Source organism: Brienomyrus brachyistius, chromosome 9 (assembly GCF_023856365.1).
Source record: "Brienomyrus brachyistius isolate T26 chromosome 9, BBRACH_0.4, whole genome shotgun sequence".
Classification (NCBI taxonomy): domain Eukaryota; kingdom Metazoa; phylum Chordata; class Actinopteri; order Osteoglossiformes; family Mormyridae; genus Brienomyrus; species Brienomyrus brachyistius.
This window is the reverse complement of record NC_064541.1, coordinates 21,387,318-21,412,713: the sequence shown is the minus strand read 5'-3', so window position 1 is coordinate 21,412,713 and position 25,396 is coordinate 21,387,318. Positions and strand designations below refer to the sequence as shown.

At 42.7% G+C, this 25,396-nt stretch overlaps 1 long non-coding RNA gene across 1 annotated transcript; it reads right to left on the bottom strand.

The window, feature by feature from the left end:
- Positions 1-14,293: 14,293 nt before the first annotated feature.
- Positions 14,294-25,192, bottom strand: LOC125749496 (uncharacterized). Its single transcript, XR_007399929.1, has 7 exons — positions 24,789-25,192; positions 21,095-21,286; positions 18,852-18,914; positions 16,237-16,442; positions 14,803-14,897; positions 14,637-14,669; positions 14,294-14,452 (listed from the first exon to the last, which is right to left on the bottom strand). It is a non-coding gene; the product is annotated as an uncharacterized LOC125749496 (long non-coding RNA).
- Positions 25,193-25,396: the final 204 nt, after the last annotated feature.

Here is a 25,396-nt window from a genome sequence, read left to right as displayed (position 1 = left end):
CGACACTTAGAGAGACCCCCCAAGCCCCGACACTTAGAGAGACCCCCCAAGCCCCGACACTTAGAGAGACCCCCCAAGCCCCGACACTTAGAGAGACCCCCCAAGCCCCGACACTTAGAGAGACCCCCCAAGCCCCGACACTTAGAGAGACCCCCCAAGCCCCGACACTTAGAGAGACCCCCCAAGCCCCGACACTTAGAGAGACCCCCCAAGCCCCGACACTTAGAGAGACCCCCCAAGCCCCGACACTTAGAGAGACCCCCCAAGCCCCGACACTTAGAGAAACCCCCAAGCCCCAACACTTAGAGAAACCCCAAACCCCAAGCCTAACACTTACCCCAACCATAAACCTCAACACCCTAACCCCCCTAAAGCACCCTAACCCCCCTAAAGCACCCTAACCCCCCTAAAGCACCCTAACCCCCCTAAAGCACCCTAACCCCCTTACTTACCGTTTTTTACTTACCTTTTTGGGATCCCCCTTGGTAAATGTACCTAAAACCCCCCCTCCCAAAGGCAATAATTAACAACAACCACCAGGGGGCATGATATTTTATTCAGTTGAACCATTATCACCAAGGTGACCTGCAAGAAAAAATTCTGAAACAAAAAACAGGAGATATGAACTTACCTTTAAAACCCATTGCCTGCCATATGCTTACTTCCCAGGGCTTACCACTACGGGGAACAGTCATTTATACTAGATGTATAGTTTCCTATTGTAATACTATAAAGTAATCTAATATTTTCAAACAGCACTACAGTAAAAAAAGCACTGCAGGTTTCTACCGATTAAATTAAATATTGTTATCAATCATTGTATGAGTTTAATCACTCACACACCATTACACACAAAAACCCAATATTACAATGCAGCAGAGGGCCATAAAAACATTACATAAGAATAAAGATATAATCATTAAACCGGCAGATAACAATCCCTGAGGCTTTATCTTGGATACACAGCAGTACAAATTAGAAACACTAAGGCAATTGGAAGAAACTAATTATTACATCCCACTGACAAAATCAAAGCCAAAACATTAAGGGACATCTATATACCAACCCAGTCTATAACAGAGCAATGTACAATAATTATATTTATCACTACCTACTCCTTGAAAGCTGTAACATTAAATAAGCTTAAAAATTACTTTCAGAGAACACAACAGTTGCAAAAATTCAGGTTCATCTCCGCCTATCGGTAAAACAAAAATCTTAAGGATATTTTAGTGCATTCCAAATTCAATACTTTTAAAGACAATACCTTAGCACAAGTATACCCTTATTTTAAACCAATTAACAGCATAAGGCATTGGGATCTCACATTTGTTATTCAGGAAAACATCTCCCTCACTACCTGTAATGTGATCTTTCTGATCCAATGTAACCATTGTCAGGAAAAGTATGTGGGAGAGACGGGCAACAAATTAGTAAACCATTAGTCTTAAACAACACTTGTACACATTTTCCCAGAATACCAAGCTCATTATGGTAGCACAACACTTCCAATAACATGGCCTAAACAATGTAGCAATTTCAGGCTTACTAGCAAATAGTACATGGTCACACGCACAAAGGGTCAGAATGGAATACAGGTGGATCCAGCGACTACAGACCTGGACACCTCAAGGGTTTAATATGAGGTACGTGGGGCACACTTGGCGGGGGGTGGCCTCAGGAACCCGCTGGCAACATCAGAAATGGATTCAGTTTGTAGGGGGATAACTTGTGTAGCATTTATGTATGCAAAGCACGGGGACACTTACTATTATATCGAGGAACACACACTAATATGTGTGCTGATATTAACATTTCTATCATACCACTAACATCATTTGAGCACTCACCTCTTTGGACCAAGGAAGGCATCCCTGCACCAGGATACAAATTATTATTATTTTTTTTAAATGCAGATACATGAATTGGCACTGCAAGGTTTTTTAGTTTAATGGGGGGATAATACAGCAGATAATCCTGTTAACATATTAGCATCAAAACCGGAAGTGGGAGTAACTCACCCTAGGAATGTCGTCGACACTAGAAACAAAGTACCTCAGATCAGAGTTGAGTAGAGTAAAGACCACTTCCGGTTCTCACTGCTGATTTCCTGGAGCTGCTAGATTCCCTCAACCTACAACAACATGTTGATGTCCCCACACATTCCAGGGGTCACACACTTGACTTGGTGTCAAGTGAGGCCAAGCACAGAGCCCTGTGGGACACCACAGGTGACGTTGTGGATGTGAGATTTTGCGCTGCCAAGGGTGACATGTTCGGTTCTGCCAGTTAGGTATGACGTGAACCAGTTATGAACAGTTCCTGAGAGTCCAAGGGTGCATTGCAGGCGGGGAAAGAGGATGTTATGGTCTATTGTGTCAAAAGCAGCTGTCAGGTCAAGGAGGATGAGTATAGAAGGGGAACCAGTATCTGCCGTCATCAAAAGATCATTGGTGACCCTGACCAGGGCTGTTTCTGTGCTATGGCCAGGGCGGAAACCGGACTGAAATTTTTCAAACAGGTTACTCAGTTTGAGGTGATCATGAAGTTGTGCTGCAACTGTTTTTTTCCAGAACTTTAGAGAGGCATGGAAGATTGGAGATGGGCCCATAGTTAGAGAGAACTTCAGAGTCCATGGTTGGGTTTTTTCAACAGAGGTCCGATGACAGCAGTTTTTAAAGTAGAAGGAATATGGCCAGTCAGGAGGGATTGGTTTATGATCCGGGTGATGAGTGGAGAGATGGCAGAGATGTTGACCTTTAGCAGGGCTGAAGGGAAAGGGTCCAGGGAACTGGTAGATGGTTTCATTTTCCTGATGACGTTCTCCACCTCTTCCCGTGTGGTAGCAGAGAAGGAGCAAAGTGGCTGGACCTTCTCAGGTAGTAGGTCGACAGTTGGAGGAGGCAAGATATTCGTGATGGAGAGGTATGAACGGATATTATCAACTTTTTGTCTGAAGAAATTGATGTGCATGTTGCACCTCTGCTGTTGCACTGCTGACAGGTTCAGAGGACAGAAATTTAAGGTCCAGGGCCAGGGCATCTGCATTGATGGTCTTCAGATTTCTGAAATGGATCTGACGTTTTGGTTTGATATGGGGGGGAGAGAAAGGCCAGCTCCATTGACACTACTTTATGGTCCGAGATACCAAGATCATATACCTGTAGATTACTGATGGGGGCGAAGTTTGAAATGACCAAGTCAAGTGTGTGACCCCTGGAATGTGTGGGGACATCAACATGTTGTTGTAGGTTGAGGGAATCTAGCCGCTCCAGGAAATCAGCAGTGAGATAACCGGAAGTGGGCGTAACTCACCCTAGGAATGTCGTCGACACTAGAAACAAAGTACCTCAGATCAGAGTTGAGTAGAGTAAAGACCACTTCCGGTTATCTCACTGCTGATTTCCTGGAGCTGCTAGATTCCCTCAACCTACAACAACATGTTGATGTCCCCACACATTCCAGGGGTCACACACTTGACTTGGTGTCAAGTGAGGCCAAGCACAGAGCCCTGTGGGACACCACAGGTGACGTTGTGGATGTGAGATTTTGCGCTGCCAAGGGTGACATGTTCGGTTCTGCCAGTTAGGTATGACGTGAACCAGTTATGAACAGTTCCTGAGAGTCCAAGGGTGCATTGCAGGCGGGGAAAGAGGATGTTATGGTCTATTGTGTCAAAAGCAGCTGTCAGGTCAAGGAGGATGAGTATAGAAGGGGAACCAGTATCTGCCGTCATCAAAAGATCATTGGTGACCCTGACCAGGGCTGTTTCGGTGCTATGGCCAGGGCGGAAACCGGACTGAAATTTTTCAAACAGGTTACTCAGTTTGAGGTGATCATGAAGTTGTGCTGCAACTGTTTTTTTCCAGAACTTTAGAGAGGCATGGAAGATTGGAGATGGGCCCATAGTTAGAGAGAACTTCAGAGTCCATGGTTGGGTTTTTTCAACAGAGGTCCGATGACAGCAGTTTTTAAAGTAGAAGGAATATGGCCAGTCAGGAGGGATTGGTTTATGATCCGGGTGATGAGTGGAGAGATGGCAGAGATGTTGACCTTTAGCAGGGCTGAAGGGAAAGGGTCCAGGGAACTGGTAGATGGTTTCATTTTCCTGATGACGTTCTCCACCTCTTCCCGTGTGGTAGCAGAGAAGGAGCAAAGTGGCTGGACCTTCTCAGGTAGTAGGTCGACAGTTGGAGGAGGCAAGATATTCGTGATGGAGAGGTATGAACGGATATTATCAACTTTTTGTCTGAAGAAATTGATGTGCATGTTGCACCTCTGCTGTTGCACTGCTGACAGGTTCAGAGGACAGAAATTTAAGGTCCAGGGCCAGGGCATCTGCATTGATGGTCTTCAGATTTCTGAAATGGATCTGACGTTTTGGTTTGATATGGGGGGGAGAGAAAGGCCAGCTCCATTGACACTACTTTATGGTCCGAGATACCAAGATCATATACCTGTAGATTACTGATGGGGGCGAAGTTTGAAATGACCAAGTCAAGTGTGTGACCCCTGGAATGTGTGGGGACATCAACATGTTGTTGTAGGTTGAGGGAATCTAGCCGCTCCAGGAAATCAGCAGTGAGATAACCGGAAGTGGGCGTAACTCACCCTAGGAATGTCGTCGACACTAGAAACAAAGTACCTCAGATCAGAGTTGAGTAGAGTAAAGACCACTTCCGGTTATCTCACTGCTGATTTCCTGGAGCTGCTAGATTCCCTCAACCTACAACAACATGTTGATGTCCCCACACATTCCAGGGGTCACACACTTGACTTGGTGTCAAGTGAGGCCAAGCACAGAGCCCTGTGGGACACCACAGGTGACGTTGTGGATGTGAGATTTTGCGCTGCCAAGGGTGACATGTTCGGTTCTGCCAGTTAGGTATGACGTGAACCAGTTATGAACAGTTCCTGAGAGTCCAAGGGTGCATTGCAGGCGGGGAAAGAGGATGTTATGGTCTATTGTGTCAAAAGCAGCTGTCAGGTCAAGGAGGATGAGTATAGAAGGGGAACCAGTATCTGCCGTCATCAAAAGATCATTGGTGACCCTGACCAGGGCTGTTTCGGTGCTATGGCCAGGGCGGAAACCGGACTGAAATTTTTCAAACAGGTTACTCAGTTTGAGGTGATCATGAAGTTGTGCTGCAACTGTTTTTTTCCAGAACTTTAGAGAGGCATGGAAGATTGGAGATGGGCCCATAGTTAGAGAGAACTTCAGAGTCCATGGTTGGGTTTTTTCAACAGAGGTCCGATGACAGCAGTTTTTAAAGTAGAAGGAATATGGCCAGTCAGGAGGGATTGGTTTATGATCCGGGTGATGAGTGGAGAGATGGCAGAGATGTTGACCTTTAGCAGGGCTGAAGGGAAAGGGTCCAGGGAACTGGTAGATGGTTTCATTTTCCTGATGACGTTCTCCACCTCTTCCCGTGTGGTAGCAGAGAAGGAGCAAAGTGGCTGGACCTTCTCAGGTAGTAGGTCGACAGTTGGAGGAGGCAAGATATTCGTGATGGAGAGGTATGAACGGATATTATCAACTTTTTGTCTGAAGAAATTGATGTGCATGTTGCACCTCTGCTGTTGCACTGCTGACAGGTTCAGAGGACAGAAATTTAAGGTCCAGGGCCAGGGCATCTGCATTGATGGTCTTCAGATTTCTGAAATGGATCTGACGTTTTGGTTTGATATGGGGGGGAGAGAAAGGCCAGCTCCATTGACACTACTTTATGGTCCGAGATACCAAGATCATATACCTGTAGATTACTGATGGGGGCGAAGTTTGAAATGACCAAGTCAAGTGTGTGACCCCTGGAATGTGTGGGGACATCAACATGTTGTTGTAGGTTGAGGGAATCTAGCCGCTCCAGGAAATCAGCAGTGAGATAACCGGAAGTGGGCGTAACTCACCCTAGGAATGTCGTCGACACTAGAAACAAAGTTCCTCAGATCAGAGTTGATGAGTAAAGACATAAAACTAGCATCAAAACAGGCAATGTACAAAAAACTACAATCATGCTAGCATATTAGCATCAAAACCAGAAGTCGGCATCTCACAGCCTAGGAATACCCTAGAGATTAGAAACAAAGATCCTCAGATCCATCTTAATAAGTAGAGTAAAGAAATAAAACTAGCGTCAAAACAGGCAAAGTACAGAAAAAACTACAATCATGTTAGCATATTAGCAACAAAACCGGAAGTGGGCGTAACTCACCCTAGGAATGTCGTCGACACTAGAAACAAAGTTCCTCAGATCAGAGTTGATGAGTAGAATCAAGTGAAGAAATTAGCATCAAAATAGGCAATGTACAAAAAAAGCTACAAGCATTTTAGCTATTTCAAAAATTAGCATGCTAGCCTGTTAGTATGTGAAATGCCTTGGCATGCTCAGATCAGGCCGAAACGTTGGATCTAGGGGTATTGCGTATCCTAGATTCAGAATCGGCACGCATCTCAAAACTTAGCATGTTGGCGTCAAAATCGGAAGTGGGCGTATCTCCGCCTAGGAATGTAGTAGAGCCTTGAACCAAATTCCTCAGATCTGTCTTGATGATTGGAGGCAACCGATGAAACCAGCAAATCGCACTATATAGAAAGAGCTAAAACATTTTTTTTCTAATATCTTGGAAACAGAGCGAAATAGAGACTTCCTTCAGACGCGTGTACGCATACTGAGAGACCATGCCTGCAATTGAAGAGGTCCCTGGTTTAAGAGGTAGGCAGAGTAGTATCTTTTTTTTGCATGACGTCACCGGCAGATCATTATCTTGAACCCTTAAGGGTGGCTGGTCGGAGGATGGATGGTGGCGCGACACACTGAGCGACCGTGCCTGCGATCAAGGTGGTCCCTGGTTTAAGCCTCAGGCAGAGTAGTATCTGTTATTCAGCCTTGGCAGAATAGTCACAGCACAGACCCTAGAACAACAGCCTTAATGCTAACACACAGAGATAAGTGCTACATGTGTGTGAATCCTTTATTTGGCAAAATAGGGAAAAAAACATATATACGATATACAGAACATACAAGCAGGGGTTGCAAGTGGTGCTGCAGGTTAAGCCTCTGTATCTGTGATCAGAAGGTTGCTGGTTCAAGCACAGCCTTGACAGAATAATCACAGTGCAGATCCTAGAGCAAGGGCCTTAACTCTAACACACAGAGACAGGTGCTACATGTGTGTGAATCGTTTAATTGCCATTTTTGGATAAAAAAGGGGTGGTGGGTGCCTAATCCTCTGTGCTTCTAATCAGGTCAGTGTGCTTGAGCCTGCCCTCAGCAGAATAGTTACAGGGCAGGCCCTCGAGCACACTGCCTGATCTTGCAGTGTGATTGCACACACACACACACACACACACACACACCAGGGTCAGTCAGTGCATTCAAGGGCCTGCCCTATAACTATTCTGCTGAGGGCAGGCTTGAAGCACCACCCCCAACCTTCCAATCACAAGCACAGGGACTTCTGAGTGTCCACAGAGCCACTCACCAGTCCCATTAGGCCCTGATCCGAATTTAACTTTTGACTCTCAAACACGTACGGGTCAGATCAGTTTGTGGATCTGTGGCGATTTCTGAACAACTTTTTGCCCAAATCTGGTTCAGACTGGTCAAACTTGCTATGTAGCCCCTCAGAATCTTGGTGCATCAGCTCTGTAATGTCCATAGTGGATTACTTCTCTGCCTGTCCCAATGTCTTAATTAAGCATTCGATCCACAAGTGCAAAACTGCATAAATTATATTAACGGATTATGTACAGGCACATAAACCGTGATTCTTAAATCGTTAAATAACTTCGTTATATGATTTTTCTAATTGCTGTAATTAGCACATTACTACACCACAATTAAATAATTACACTATATTAATCTCTAATGTTCTCTCTTTTCATTTTCAGTATTTTGGATGACGGTCACCAAACTGCTCTTTTGTTTTGCGACTGTGCATTGAGACTCCAGGAACTTTAAGAGTATATCTCTCTGGATTTCAGGACAATTGAGGAGACAAAATATTACCTTCTATGAAAGAGTGTTTTTTCCACGACATTAGGCTACACTGTGTTTGGATTTTTCAAAACAAGAACCACAGCATAAATGCAATTACTCGCTCTGGTCTTATGTATAATATTTAACCTGGTAGATAGCCTACATATTTATTAACTATCAAAATATAATAAGTCCACCAACGCTGTGGAATACTTTGATAATGATAAAATTTTTTTCACAAAATAATCCAAATCACTTAACATGAATATATAAATATTTTTACAATACACACATTAAAATACTAACAATCATGTGTTGCTAACCCTCTATACTAGTAAATCACTTGAGGTCTTAACCATTTTATTCCATGCTCACCTGAAACACACAAACTTTTTCACATTTCCCTAATGTTTCGTATGTGTTTCATTTATATCTACATATCAATTTCAGCACAAGAATATTATCATTTATACGTTTATGCTTAATTTGGTGCAGAAATGGAGGCGAGCATCTTCTCGCATTAAACACATTTAACTCACCTGAAGAAACACAGGTGCACAGATGACTATACAAATTTGCCCCATTTTTCTGCTCGCAGTTTTACTGACAAGTTTCTCAAGGTTTTAGTAACAAGTCAGCTTGGCTAATCTCTCGAGCACAATGCCGTTTACCGTGGACCAAGTGTGCGCTCGCAGGTATCATGAAAAGTCATTAGCAGGTGGTGAGTTTAAACACACATTTAAAGGAAAATGACTTTTATGGTAGATGATTAACTTCGGTCTTTACTGCAGTACAGAAGGAGCGATAACTGGTCGATTCACCAAAAAAAGTGCTCATATTCAATGTCTTCGCTGGAAGCATTTTCCCTACAACAAACAATTTGAAACGTCCTCATCAATGCGGGTCAAAGACGCCAAATGTTCAATGCTTGTATGGACCTTGACTCAGCAATTTCCATGCTCAGCTTGCACACTCAAAGCAGTTTACATTAGAAACCATACTTCAATATCAGGACATTTCCAATGCTTCAGTTCACATCAATGGGGAGGAAAATATATATAATAAACAGAGAGCCTGCCACCTGGTGTCTATTAAGCAGTACTGCACTAGCAGGATGACCTCCGATTAGGTACAGCACTGAATGTTCAAGGACACATATTTTTCAGAGTTGGTGTTGTGGCACATGTAAATTCAGCATCCTTCTTCCGTAAAGCTGATCTAACCATCCTCTTGGTCACTGTCCCTCATGGAGATCCATGACTCTAACCCTAACCCCCTCTTCCCCTCATACTTAGGATACCCCTCTCCCCCTAACCCTAAGGGCTTCCCCTTAACTCCCTCTCTCCCTAACCCTAAGGATCCCCCCTCCCTTCCTAACCTTAAGAACCCCCTTAACCCCCTTTCCCACTAACCATAAGGGTCCCTCCCTTCCCCCAAGGGACTCCCCCTACCCCCTCCCCCTCTAACCCTAAAGACCCCCCTTTATCCCCTCTCCCCCCCTAGTTCTTCCCCTTCTCCCCTAACCCATAGGGACTGAATTTTACCCCCGTCCCCCCTAATCCTAAAGACCCCCCACTTCAAAAGTTCAACTGTAGCCCTATATATATAAACCCCCCCCTCAACTTCAACCCCAGACCTACACCTACCTACAGACACCATTCGAGACACCTAGAGTTCCTCACTCTCTCATTTGATCTCATTTTAGGGTTTTATTTCATTTTAATTTGATTCCATTTTAATCCTACTCTTACTTATGTTTCTTTAATTTATTTTACTGGATCTATTTATTTATATATGTATTTATCCAGAAGATCTATTTATTGACCCACCTATTTATTTTATAAATTAAGTATATCATTTTAATCTTTTTCACAATGGATTTTTATCTCTTTAGGGGTTATCCAGTCATTTGCCTGGATACCTTTAGGGTTCTTCATACTTATCACAAGGGTCTCATTGATGAACATTACTCCTACTTACCGCCAATGTCAGCCTCCATCAGACATGGTCTTCAGCTCTGCCGAGAACATCCATATTATATATGGAGGAGATCCTTTAGGGACGCCTCCACCGCTGTCTGGGGATTCCGCCGCTGTCGCAGGGGGTTTCTGGGAGGTACAAATAAATAAACATTTTTTTAAAAGAACACGAGGAGGGGAAACAAGATTGAAACACCATTTGGGTGCCCCACCTCTGCCGGTTTTTATTTTCTTATTTTCACTTTTTATTTTCATCCATATTTTCTATTCTAGTTTATTTTAGCAGTTTCGGAACAGCACCCAATACATACGTCATTCTCCCCATGGGGCAATGCACCTGAAAAATTATAGATGCAATTTTAAAACCAAGCTTTCGCCGGGGGCAACTTCTTTGCCTGGGGGTATGGGCATCTCCGCCAAGGGAACCGAAAACAATAGAAAAGGGAAAAAGTTAAAGGTTTAATGCAGCCAGTGCACTCTGAACAACAAAGCAATGATGGCTCTGAGGTTGGCTGGAGACGTGTAGCACTTTATGTTGAAGATGGCAAATACACCAACAACCATTGCTATGCAAAAGGAATAATTTATCTGGGAAAAGTGGAGGGGAAAAACAGGGATTACTGAAGTCTCCGTCCAGTCCTGCGGTAGTGTGGAAGTCAAGATGTTCTCATTCATTTGCCATGTCCCAGACGAAGCTGGCCATCCAGTAGACCAGGGGGCTGACCCCACTGACAAACTGGAGACGCTTAGCCTTTGTGACTTGCTCCTGCATCAGGTGAAGCAGAAAGCTTGCCGGAATCAAAGACATAGCAAAAACCACGTACATAGCTACCACTGCATCCAACAATGTCTTCAGCCTGTGGAAAAGGAATAAAAACATCTAAAGCATCACAGCATAAAACCTCTTCCTATTTAGTGATGTATGAAAATGTTTCGATCTGGCTAGATAAGTAATTCTTCAGTGCAGTCACTCACACAGTGACCTTGGAGTGCTGCTCCATAATAATAATAATAATACATTTTATTTATAATGCCCTTTACATCCCAGGATCTCAAAGGGCTACAAGTTAAAATAGACAAAATAAATAGTTTAAAAAGTAAACAAATTTAAAACTTCTAAGTGGAGGAACCAAAGGTTTTGTTAAAAAGAAAAGTCTTTAGATGCTTTTTAAAACAGTCAGTGGGTTGTGGTGCCCTCAGGAAGTCAGGGAGGGCATTCCATAGGCGTGGAGCAGCAGCACAGAAAGCCCTATCTCCCATAGTCTTCAGATTGGTTCTTGGTTTGTGGAGGAGGTTGGCCTGCGTAGAACGGAGGGAACGTGTTGCGCGTTGTGGGTTGATAAGTTCTTTGAGGTGGGGGGGGAGGCATGTCCATCGACGCATTGGTGTGTAAGAAGCAAAACCTTATACTCAATCCTGGCGGAGACGGGAAGCCAATGAAGTGAGTGAAGAATGGGAGTGATGTGCTCATGTTTTCGCACTCTCATCAGGATCCTTGCTGCAGAGTTTTGAATGTATTGGAGCCTCTGCAGGCTCTTGCTAGGTATCCCAAAGAGAAGTGCATTACAGTAGTCCAGTCTAGAGGAGATAAAGGCATGGACCAGCTTTTCGGCATCAGATAGGGAGAGAATGGGGCGGAGTTTGGAAATGTTCCGGAGATGGTAGAAGGAGGTCTTACAGAGATGGTTGATATGGGATTCAAAGGTGAGTTGGGGATCCATTTTTACGCCAAGATTTGTGACTGTTGATGAGAGAGAGATATTAGAGCCAGAGAAGATGATACTGGTTATGGGTGATGATTTTATCTGGTGAGGGGTGCCAACCAGAATGGCCTCGGTTTTGGAGCTGTTGAGTTGAAGGAAATTGTGATCCATCCAAACCTTTATCTCCTCCAGACAGACGGTGAGTTGAGATGGGGATGATGGGGATGATGAGTGGCGTTGCAGCTGTGGCATTTACATAAAGCTGTGTATCGTCGGCGTAACAGTGAAAGGAAAATCCATGGCGGCTGATGACCTGACCGAGCGGAGAAAGGTAAAGAATGAAGAGCATGGGGCCAAGAACTGACCCCTGGGGAACGCCACAGGAGACTGTGTGTGGCTTTGAGGTGGAGTCACCCATAGCAAGGTACTCTATCCGGTTTGCGAGGTATGATTGAATCCAGCTGAGGGCAATGTCAGTGAGTCCAAAGGTGGAATGTAGTCGATTTAATAAGATGTCATGGTCAACTGTATCAAATGCAGCAGATATGTCCAGGAGAATAAGCAAGGAGGAAGAGCCAGCATCGGATGACATCAGGAGATCATTTGTGACTCTTACAAGTGCAGTTTCTGTACTGTGGTTTGACCGGAAACCAGATTGGAATTTTTCATAGAGGTTGTTGAGTTTCAGGTGGTTATGCAGCTGGATGGCAACTACTTTCTCAATCACTGTGGATATGAATGGGAGATTGGAGATGGGCCTATAATTGGAAAGGACTTCTGGGTCCAGGTTGTGTTTTTTGAGAAGTGGTCTTATAATGGCTTTTTTTAAGACAGAGGGGATATGACCAGTTTGAAGAGTTATTTATAACAGAGGTGATAAGGGGACTTAAGATAGTGATATGGGTCTGCACCAGGGAAGTTGGGAAAGGGTCTAAGGCACAGGTGGAGGGTTTCATCTTCCTGATGATGTTTTGCATCTCTTCTGATGAAGCCAGAGAAAAGCAGTTTAGGCGCTGAGAAATAGCACATGTTGAGGAAATGGTTTGGATCTGAGGACCGGAAAGGGCAGAGCGAATATGTGCAATTTTGGATGTGAAATAATCCATGAAATGGTTGCACTGCTCTGCTGTGGTGCCAGTAAGTGGGAGGAGGGGTTGCGGTTCGAGGAGATGGTTAACAGTGGAGAAAAGCTGTTTGGAATTTCCCGCACTATTTCTGATGGCATCAGAAAAAAATTTCAACCTTGCCTCTATGAGAGATTTCGAATATTTTTGTTGGTGCTCCCGGTAGGCTTGCTTGTGAACGGTAAGGCCAGATGCTTTATAGCGCCGCTCAAGGACCCGACCTGCTGTCTTCATTTTCCGAAGCCCATCTGTGAACCAGGGCGCTGAGCGTGAGAAGGTCACAGCTCTGGTTTTAACAGGGGCATGGTGGTCCAGAAGGCTACTCAGATGGCTGTTATAGTAGTCCACTGCTTCATCAGCTGATGAAAAATTTGTGGAAAGATGCTGAAGGTCTGCTGCCAGGTGTTCTGGGTTGATGTTTTTGAGGTTCCTAAAGCAGATATTGCGTTCAGGCTTGGTGAGGCTAGAAGGAGATGGCAACTCCATAGAAATTACCTTGTGGTCGGAGACACCTAGGTCATACACCTGCAAGTTGGTGAGAGAAGCAGAGTTTGTGATGACCAGGTCCAAGGTGTGCCCCCTGTTGTGTGTAGGGACATCAACAAGTTGTTTTAAATTAAAGCAGTCGAGCAATTGAAGAAATTCAGCAGCAAGGCGACAAGTGGGGGAGTCAACATGGATGTTCAAATCACCTAAAATGATGACATTGACAGAGGATGTGCAAAAAGTTGTAAGGAGATTAAACATCTCAGAGATGAACGATGAGTTTGGTTTTGGTGGTCGGTAAGTCAGAAGAAATAGCAATAGTGAGGTTAAGAGGTTGGTTGATGGTGGTGATGCCATACTTGTCCAGGCCAGCATTTGAATGCAGATTACTTCTGAGGATGGCATCGTTTACGACATTCATGATGGACACCATGGAATGCCACCCTTTGTTATTGTACCATCCCTATAGTATCAGTGTTTGGGCAACAGTCGAACATCTTGCAATTTCCATTGGACAATATAATTTCTAACAATAATAGGTGATTCTGCAAAGTATGTTAAGGCAGCAGCAATGCTAGCTACTTGACGTAACGTCATATTCTCGTTCAAAGTATTTTAAGAATGGTCCTCTCTCTTGCATAGCAAACTGAGTATTTACACTTCAAAGAAAAGGTAAGTAATTAAAACAAAAAGGGTTAGGGCTGTTGTACTGACTTTACCATAACTTTCATATAATTAAATATTTTAGACTTATGAAATTAGATGCGAGAAAATCCAATTTTTGCCTAATATGAGGCATAATCAGACTCATGATTTTCAAAAAAAAAATTGTACATTTTTTACCAGCTGTGCCCTTAGTTAACCCTCAATTTTAAACCATGACTTTGTATTAGAAATTGCAAAATTACCTGATATTTCTAAATTGTTTGAGATATACCATTTGGAGATTTAGTGCATGATACTATAATTATATAGACACAATTATTTTGTAAAAAAATTCAGTTAAAAAGGTGAATAAGGTTGACAAAAACACTATTTTGCATCTTCACACTGTACAGCTCATACAAGAACCAACCCTTGTGATATTCAGCATGTGCCCCATCTGGATCAAAACATCCTTCATGGTTTTAGGGTTCACATTAAGCACAGGAAGTTGCCCATCAACAGAGATTCCTCCATACCTAAGGAAAAAGACATTAACGGCTTAATAGCAGTTCACTCCTACACTGTGTTCACTGTGTCATTCAGTAGAGGGAGCGTCCGTTCTGCATATGCTCCAGTGTGAGAGTATATAGACTAGCTTACATTTCTAATGGATAGTACTTGAAAAATTACGTTGAGATTCTACAGAAAATAATAATTTACCTTTGTTCATTCACCCAGAATTTTATTTTAAAACTGGAAAAAACATAACAGTGTTAACAAAAAACTGATTACACTGATGGAAAAATACTGTGAATATAGGAATACTATACAATTCGGGGAAAAATGTGAAAAAAATCTATTAAAAAGCATTGGATAATAAAAATACCTGGTCCTGATGAGAGTAGGGTAGGTCTTAACTAGGTAATCTGAAATATTTTTGCTTGTGAAATCAAGCAGTACGTCACCAGTGGGTTGAATTCTCTAAAACATTCAGGAAAAAAATACCATAATAAATAAAGTTGCAGAGAGCACAGGACACGAGATGGGACACCCTGCATTGGATGGTAATTAGTCACGGGCAAATGAAGCTTCATAAGCCATTGTCTGTATTTTTGACCTCACTAGAAGGCAGTCTTAGTTAATTTTGAAGCTTGAATTCAGCACTTTTTAAAAATAGAGAGCAAAAACTAGTGGTGTCAGATAATACAGCAAGTGGTTCATGAAGCTTCATTTGGCCATCACTAATGGTGATGCATTACAAGTCATACATACCCATACTATGAGCAATTTAATCATGGCTACATATTTTTGGACATGCTATATGAAACTATGGTACCTAGAGGAACCCTACAGAAACATGCAAACTCTGCACACAGAGACACAATTCAAATCACAAACCCTGGGTATGTACAGCTGCAATGCTACCTACTGTGCTATTGTGCTACCAATAAAGTGAGAAGTAGTATATAATTATGGAGATGCACCAATACTAATGAACTAACTGGGAGTACAACAGCAGAGAGATAGTCGTAAGGAAGGGAATTGTGGATGGGAGTGTTCCTTTTGACTGTATGGTTGCTTGCATTTTTTGACCCCACTAGATGGCGCTCTTGGTTTGCTTTGTGTCATGCTTTGAGCCCTTTTCTGAACAGTGAGCATCATCTTGTGGGGCCAGAAAATACAGCAAATGGTTCATGAAGGTTCATTTGGCCATCACTAGAATACAGTGTATAAATATAGCCTTGTAGCTTATTTTTGTAGTCTTTAATTCGATTCAATTCAATTCAACTCTATGGTGATTACAGTATACAGAGGTACACCTAATGAGAAGTGTCTTGTTACTTCTAGAGCTGATGCAAGAAGTTTAAAAATAGAATAGTAGAACACAACACTGCTTACTGTGAAGTAGTAATTATTGATTGTTCTTATTCTGCCAATAAATTTGTAATGAATTAATGTGTTCCTTGACCAGTTTTCAGCCAAAAATGTATCTCATTAGCTTAAGCAGTGCTGAGGATGACACATAGATGCATCCATCAAAGGCTGCGTGATGATTCCACAGGTCTCCTATTTCAAAGATGTTATGATGGATAATGATTGTGGAGATGGAGGAGAATGTGGGGCTTTGAGGATAAATCCATCTGATATGGGAATCTAAAGCATTGAAACACTAAAAAAAATTTGACACAGTTGTACTCCAGGAAGCAGGGTAACGAGAAAAGCACTGACTATAAATCCTTCAGCAATAAGAAACACAGGGAAAGCTACCTTGTCATTCTCTTTATGCGTTTGTATTTACTGCTTTTCTTAAAGGACACACCTGTTATTAATTTCATTGGTCCTCTCCACAGAGTCGATGTCCATGTGGATCCTAAACTTGATGCGAGCTGGCAACTCAGAAGTCCAAGGGGTCATGTCCAGGAAGACAAGTCCAGCCCAGAGCTTGTTCTCTCCCTGCAGGTCCAGGGTTTTGACCGTCATCTGACCCTCAACAGAGAGGCCGACAAACTTGTCCAGGTCCAAGCACTTGAAAAAAAGCATGTGGGGGGGGGGTGTCACATTTTCTAACCTGGGATGTGTGAGGAATGGGACCCAACACCACACATCAAGAAAGGTTCTTCTGCCAAAGAGTGGCGGTCCTCAAACCTCAGATTCATGCTCCCTGACACCTCAGCAGTGGCCCCCTATTACAGGCAAAGCGTATCTAACAACCCCATTCAAAATACTGTACAATACAGCCCAAAAAGGCCCAAGACCAGGCCTGAAAGCTGACGTGTCATTCCAACATCCGATAAAACACGCGACACGAAAAGCAAAGCATATAATAGATAAACAAGAATGGGCATCACTTGGGTGAATGCGACGATAGACATGTATTTGCATATGTGATCTACATTTTGAGGCAACTCCCGGAAAAACGATCTCTATGGACACAGACTGACAGGCCATACTGTCTGAAGCCTAAACTGTGGAGCTGGTGCAGACTGACAGCTGTGCCTAATTTGGCTCAATCAAATGGGCTTATCTGTCACACTGAAGTACTGTTTAGCCCGACCGGGGACAAAGGCTAAATGAGGAGCAGATCCTACTCGTGCTTTACAATGTTTCTCCATTTACATGCCCTGTGCATTTTCAGACCTTGGCCTCAGAACCAGGAGACTAAAAAGATGAATTGAGCAGGTGACAGAGAGCTGTCTACTCAAAATACCCTAATGTGATGCAATTCAACTCAAAGAAAATGTACCGAGTTCTTTTACACATACACAGACACGCACGCTTACCCGGCCTTCTCAGCGTCACAGAAAATGTTATTCCTCTCCCAACAAAATTGGGATCCTTTAAAATGTTACATTCCCACAACTTATTACTCAAGGGGAAAGTAGAAGGATAACATAAATCCACTAACCTTATGTGATTTAATTAGTTACAGCATGGCTATAATGTTCTCCTCCGTTAACTTACAGTAATCTATTGATAGTACAGCTATTGTGTTATTACACAATAGCTGTACTAACGCAATATTACTACAGGCTCCACCTCCAGAACTTTCTCTTGCATCTTCTACTTGATCAACTACTTGATCGCTTTTTTTTTTAGAAGAAACCACAATGGGACTAGGGTGACATTTCACCACTCTAATTCAGAAAGGTCAAGCTAAAATCCTTTTGGCAATAGTGCAAGATAAAGACATTTCCTGCTCTTTCCACTTCTATCCTGTGCAAAAAGTCATAGTTCATCCATACATTTTCTGATGATTTCTCCTAATCAAAATATAGTAACTAGAAGTCAATCCTGCAAAGCACAAAGCAGAAGGCAAAGCAATGTTCAAGAGGGAATGTCACTGTAAATACAATTAAACAAACAGTTACAGATGTGCTTTACTTTTAACTATTATTAAACTGCAATTATGATGACTTGTTCAATTAGTAACATTTTCCATGAATGCAATGTCTAAAAGATTCTATAAACATTAGTACACTTTATATACCTCCCTTCTTGGCATAGTTGGCCCAAATAACTTAAAAATTCAGTAAAGATGTAAGACACTGTAGATTAGATTCATAGACAGACTTAATAGCAGTTGGTAATAAATAATTTGAACATCTAGGTAAGGAAAGCCAGGATTATTCATTCATTCATTTTCTATACCATTTGTCCTGGTATAGAAAAAGTATTGGGTCATGGAGGTCCAGAACCTATCCTGAGACAATGGGCACAAGGCAAGGAATAACCGAGCATGGTCCACCAACCTATTGCAAGGCACATGATTATACATCATAAGTATTATAAGTAAATAATGGATGGGTTCAAGGACAACTGTTGGTCAGTTCCTCCTCGTCCCATATATATGTGAGAAATAAGTATGTAGGTTTTATTAGACCTGTCGTTAAGAAGGATATGCAGTGCTTCCATGCAGCACTCACGGTAGACTGTGCAGCAGTAGATGAGCCCATAACAAGACAGAAATGGACCACACAGTCTCAAAAAATACCTACGACAGGACAGCACAATAGACATTTTAGCGTCTCTCTTGATACCTTTTAAATTGTGTGAAAGCGGACTGCATTTCAAGCATTTTTACAGGGATTAACATAATAGAATTTCAGTCAAAGATCAATTTTGGTAGAAAATTTGTGAAAAGATACCTGATAATCGCTTCTTTCAATCCGGAATGCACTCACAGTATTACAATTGGGTCAACGACAATGGGGTCACCTACTTCCCCTTTTCATCTGTAAGCTCACGACAGCTTACCCTGGATGATGTCACATTCAATACCTTCTACCTGAACTGAACAGCCACAAGCAAAAGTTCAACAATTAAACAGGGCTGATGTTGAGTGCTACTCATATGTGTAACTCAACACCCTGACGTTATCCACTATCTAGCACTCTAATATCAAGGTGTTGAAGCTTTTTTGAAGAGTAACATTACCTGGTGCAACTTCTCTGATCGCAGATCGGGGCCAGCAGTGTGGTGGTCAAGCACCCTGGGAAGCTGAGTAGGGAAAGAGTTTATGGGTAAGTAAACACATTAACTGCAGGATAAGCCTGAATAAGCCAAATGTCTATTGTTTTAATGCAATCATACAATATGTAACACTTACAGGTAGGTGTACACTACTGGGAGAAATACTATATTGGGGCAATTCCTGTTTGCTTTAAATATTGGAGGCAGGTGTGGAGAGGTGGGGGGGGGGGCTCCTTAGCCTTTGATACCCATGCATAGGCAGCTCATGGCATCTTTAGACCATGGCATGCTGCATTTATACTGCATAGTCTCACCACCTCACTGGGATTTACATGCTATATTTAATACATAGTATAATAATAACTGTCTTATTTAAAAGAGAAATGAATTAATATGTGGCCTTGGGGCGCTTGCTTAAATATGTAACAATTTTGCAAACATATTAGTTTCATGACAAAAGTCTATTGACAAGCAAATTTTACATTTACAGCATTTGGCAGACGCCCTTAGCCAGAGCGACTTACATGCTTTAAGATTCTACAATGAATTTGTTCGGATACTAGCTCAATAAAGACCCAGACTATGAATACTATCTGAATACTCTGTTGGGAAATTTTTTAACCCTAACCCTAATTTTTTTAATAAGGAAAAGAGCCCAGAGTAAGATGCCAGAAGTAATACATCTCCACACATACATTTCCTTTTTAGTATGCGTTATATTTTTTCTGACGGACTCATTTAGTTCTGTTCTTGCCATTTTCCTTTTAATTGTAATTGTAGTCACTGGCTCCCAAAGGGATACTAAACAAAAATGTCTGGTGTTTCTTGTTACTGTATTGTAAAGGTGTTACTAATTAAAAGTCACCCAATGAGACTGCTTGTAAATTAACTTTTTAACTCAGAAAACTGATACCATCTCCTAAGGCTTTCTGTGCACTGTATACTTCATTAGACTTAAGATGCATTTTAGATTTTAAATAGCTGGAAATCACAGCATCTTCCTTAATAAAAAAAACCTGCATTTATTCCAAATAATAGCTAGTCTTCCACCAGAGAAAAACAAACAAAAATATATACTATTTAAAAAAAAATAAATAAATCAGGAAACATTCTGCGATAAAGAGAACTCCAAAAATCCACATCCTTCCACTTACATTCGCCCTCCCTTATCACTTCAGATCAAGAGGTAGCAGTACTGAAAACGCAAATTCCCATGCAGGGGCTGTGATTGAAACTGTCCCCCACAGCTGTTTACAACAGGAAAGACCCATGCAGAAAAACATGGGCCTTGACTATGGGGGTGGAGTAAAACTGCTTATCTGTATGGGGCGGAAAAGGCAGAGCTGGCAATCTCTCCAGCCTGATTGGACGTTGACTTATTTTGCTGTTCAGCAGGTCAGCTAATCACACCACTACCCTCCCCACCGCCTCAACAGAAATGACCGTAACGACCACTCTTGTTAGCAGCGAATTTCAATTAAACCAAAATTAAACATGTGCTCTCCACACACAAGCACAACGTGGTACTGTCCATTTAGTATCAGGGAATGCAAACATATTCTCTTTCCTGTTAGCTTTGCATAGGATAAACCACCATTTGCCTATGAACTTATTCCTTGATTTTATTTTTAATATTACAATTTTTCATGACACTGACAGAACTTCAAACCTCATGACTTCACCCACAAAACAGGGAGAACAAATCCATTTTTAGATGACAATATGTCCTTACATGAAAAAAATATCCCAGTAAACCACATTTTATTATCGACCGTGCCTGCTCTACAGATCGGTAGCTTTGGTTACTGAAACCTTGCATCACTTCCCCGCCCGTCCTCAATATAAAAAACATGGGTGAAAGACCCCAAATCACCCAATGTCCCACTAAAGCATCCATGTTTATTCTGTTAAAATGTAAGCCCTGTAGCTAAGAACTGCTCTTACCGTCATGGTTGTGAGGGCTGGGATTCAAAAGCATCCCCACTGCTCACATTTAGTCAAACATCCTCTTCTATAAGCCAGAGTTAGGAAACTGGCTTCTCAGTCAGCATGAAAGTAATAGCTGCTAAGTGTTAAAGACCGAGTTCTCACTCCATCCTGCAGAACTGATGACTGTTTTAGCCCCCTTCTGATGCTAAATCAGACATGGGGCCTGATGAGAGCAAGAAGAATCATCACCCTTAAGAATTAAGCTTGAGAGGACTGACCAAGTGGAAGAGCTTGAAGAAGTCAATGTTGTCGTACATGCTGTCCTCAATGGCATGCAGCTTCTGCTGGCTCAGGGTGCACACGGCTTCACGCACTCCGCACAGACCCTCAGGACTGGGGATGTAACGTTCCAGGAGGACTTGACAGCAGGCTAAATCCTTCAACCTTAGGTCTGGCACTCCACTCGCAAACTAGGTAGCAAGGAGCACACAGGAAATGACAATCAGACCTACCAACTCTGCACAACAATCACATCATTTTGCCCCAATACATATGAGGTAAACAGGCATGCTTAGTTAAAAACACAGCCCTACAGACAAATTTCACCGGCAGTGACAATGGATTTCCAACCTTCAGATACCATATGTCCTGCACCCCGGCCTCCTCAAACAGAACAGGCATTTCAGGGTTTGGAATGGAAAATATTTCATAAAGGATCCAGCTTTCAGAAAATGTCAGAAAATGATTTATCAGACAGATTTGAAACAACATTCCCAAGCGGAAGCAACAAAATGGAAAGAGCACAGCGTCACATGCAGCCTCAGATGGTTTTGTCAAGATTTTGTTGGGCATGTGTCTGTGTGTACTGTGAAAAAAAAACCTAATCAGTAAATACAAAAATAAAATCCTTGTGTTAAATCTTGCTTTATTGCGTAATGTTTCACTGAAACACAAAGCACAAATGTGGGGAAAAAAATCTCGTTCCCTAGTGTTCTGCCTTTTCAGAAATAAACAGCGCATAATTTCCCTTAAGCGTTGAACTTCATGTAAAATAACAAAATATTAAGTTACACCATAAGGCTTATTATAAAAAAAAATCTGAGTTTTTTCTCTGTCATTGTTCTCTCTTGCATGTGTAGCGCCCCCGTCAGCCCTCTATGGGGTTGTACACTGTATTAACACTAACCGGGGAGCCCAGGTTTCGTTTGTCCTCTCCCTTTCTAATGCGCTGCGATCCAATCAGGGCCTGTGCTAAACTAGCATATGCATCTATGGGCTCTATGTTCGGTGCAGTCTTCTCCGCAATACACAATGACACAGTTAACTTTAAAACATTTACTAAATGACACTAATCGACACCAAACATAATACATTCAAAAATATTCAAAAAGAACAACAAATATACAAGAACCCTCAGTCCCTCAGGTACCGGTGGCCCTCAAAACACGCGTCAACTCTGCACCCTGTGCTCCCTGACACAAAGAAGTGAGCCTCTGAAACAAACTGGCGTTAGTCCCTAAGATTACTGGAGTCTGATCTGGGGTAATTGGGCCCGGGCAAATCAGTGCCAGAACAGACAATGTCTCAGGAGCACCTGTAAACTCTTTTGGGAACTGAACCTCCACCACCACATAGCCTTTGTATGGATGTTCTTATGTTCTTATAACTGGCTTCACTAAGGCCCCATATGGCTAAACCAGATACAGGTGGATGGGGACATTAGACAAGTACTGTGCATACCACTTCTCAAAGATAATAGTTACCTGTGACCCACTATCCAACAGTGCTGTACATGGGTGACCATTGATCTTAAGCTGCACTGTAGATATGGGCCCTACTAAACCTTTCCGCACAGAATTTACTGACTTGAACTGTATGGCTTGTTTTTTTACAGAACAATGCAATGCCTCGTTCCCAGATTCTCAGTCACTATTACTATGTTTCTCCCTGGCTCTACGCAGTGAAGCTATCAGTTTAATGACTTCCTTATTTTCTGGATACGTGCACTTCCTAGCTATATGCCCGTTTCCTCCACAACGGTAACAGAAACGGTCAGCCTCTCTCATGCCATATGTCTTGTAAGAAGATGGTGAACTGCCTTCGTTTGAAATCGGTTTGACAGCACTAGCCAAAACCGATCGTACCCTGACCTCTTCTAATGTCCTTACCTTCTGTTTAAGCCTACTAACTCTCTTCTGCAGTGCAACAACATCTGACCTGTCCTTATCCACAGATAATGGTTCCAAAGGTAAAATTTGTGTCTCCATAGCATCCCTAGTAGCATTAGGATTGCTGCTCATTGCTATTACTTTAGACTTCAAGGCCTTTAGATCAGCCTTTAACTCCTGCATCTCAAATCCTGACACAACAGAATCCTCTTGAGCTCCAACATTATGAACCCTAACACTTACTTGCTGCCGTGACTTTTCATACTCTTTCTCTTCCAGAATCTCGGTAAGTCAATAAAAGCAGGGGGGTTATTCCTCCTCTCTTTGAGGCACAATTGTAATAACAGCAAATCAGCGCCCACTGCTCCTCTGAGTAACTGCTCTACCCTTACCCTATCCATATCCCTTACCAATATTCCTCCTTTCTTTACCACTTTTGCCAGGAAAGGTTCCAGTCTCCTAAAATAATCTGATAATTTCTCACCAGATTTTTGTTGCATAAAACGGAACGCAAAATACAAATCCTCGCCAGATTCTGGTGACCCAAAAGCACTGTTTATAGCTTTCAGGTATTCTTCGGGCTTGGCTTCAGGTTTACTGAATCTCAGAACCCTGATAATCTCTAAAGCAGGGCCCCTCAAACTTTCCAGTATTCTACGCCTCTTCTCTATCAGGACAATCACTCTCCTCTACCATCAAAGTTGCCTGCTCCAGCTAATACTCCAAGGGTTCCTCCCCTGCAGGAGTGGGAGTGATGCCTGAAAAAACCCTGGGGCGGCGGTAACCCTGACCCTCAGACTGACCCTTATAAACCTGTTTTAACAACTCTCCCATTACTTCAAAAAGTGACTCCTCACTGTCCCTTTTAGAACTACTGGCAGCACAATAGCTCCATAAATCAGCCACGGTTTTCCCTTCAGTCATTAAAAGGTCCTTCAATTTTTCTGTGAACCCACTTGGAACCATAGGAGCCAGGTTAGCCACTACAATTTTCCACACTTGGGCTCCATCAACATATTTAACTTCCCTGGGGGCAGTCGAGAGTTCCATCTCCTCCGAGCATTCGTACAGGACTATCAGGCAAACGGCCTCTTTACTGTACGTCTTACCTCTCACTCTCATGCGTCCGCAACCCTGAACGCCTTGAAGTACTTCCTCAGTTTGCCGACCGGTAACTTCCTCGTCTACTCCAACCACTAAGAAGGCATGGTTAGCCTCAAGACCTTCCACCTGACACCAACGAACAAGCTCGCCCTGAAACGTTAAATATAACTGGGACTCCATTTGACAAACGCCTGGCAATTTTCTAAAACTGAAGATCGCACCTAACTACGAGTTAATTTTAATAAACGCAACGCATATCCCAGCGGTGCCTCCAATTTATGTAGCGCCCCCGTCGGCCCTCTATGGGGTCGTACACTGTATTAACACTAACCGGGGAGCCCTGGTTTCGTTCGTCCTCTCCCTTTCTAATGCGCTGCAATCAGGGCCTGTGCCAAACTAACATAGGCTATGTTCGGTGCAATCTTCTCCGCAATACACAATGACGCAGTTAACTTTAAAACATTTACTAAATGACACTAATCGACACCAAACATAATACATTCAAACATATTCAAAAAGAACAAATATACAATAACCCTCAGTCCGGTAGTCCATCAAACACTTAAATATGAAGAAAATTAAAGCAAAGGACCGTGGCAGGCCTGGTTGATGCTTGCGTCCGTAGTGACTACAAACGAAAAAAAATGGACGCTTCACTCTGAAGAGCAAAAACAAAACAAATAAAAAATAATACGCCTACCAGTCCACCCAATTCCAGGCGTGCTCCAAATATCTTTCCTTCATCCTACGGTCTTTCCCTCCCGTAGGGCGAATTTACTCTCCCTCTCCGAAGCGCTGTGCTGGTGATTCTCCGCTGTCCGCAGCTTGTGGCGAGCCCCTCGCAAGACGAGCAGTCCTGCGACTCCCGCACCAGCCGGCTTCTCTCTCTTGACCGGGTACGCTGGCATTTCTCACCGCTCCACGGCTTGAAACAGTCGCTCACAAGACGAGCAGTCTTGTCCGCTTCTCCTTCCCCGCCAGTCTTCCTTTTTTCCCGCCAGAGTCTCTCGTTCCCGCCAGTCTCTTGCTCCCGCCCCTTTTCCCGATTGGCGGACATAACAGAACCCAATTAAAGTAAACGGATACAGGAATGTAAAACAACCATGTTCTATTCATACTCCGCAGAATAAAATTTTAAAAAAGAATCGAACACCGGATTACACATGCGTATGCCTGTTGGGTAAGAGCCTTCCATTAAAAAATTGTCTTAACTTTAAGATAAAAATTAAAAAAAAAAAAAAAAAAACAATACCAAAATTAAATGAGTCTAAGGCTAAATGAAGCAGGACTGTTAAAGGATAATAGTAA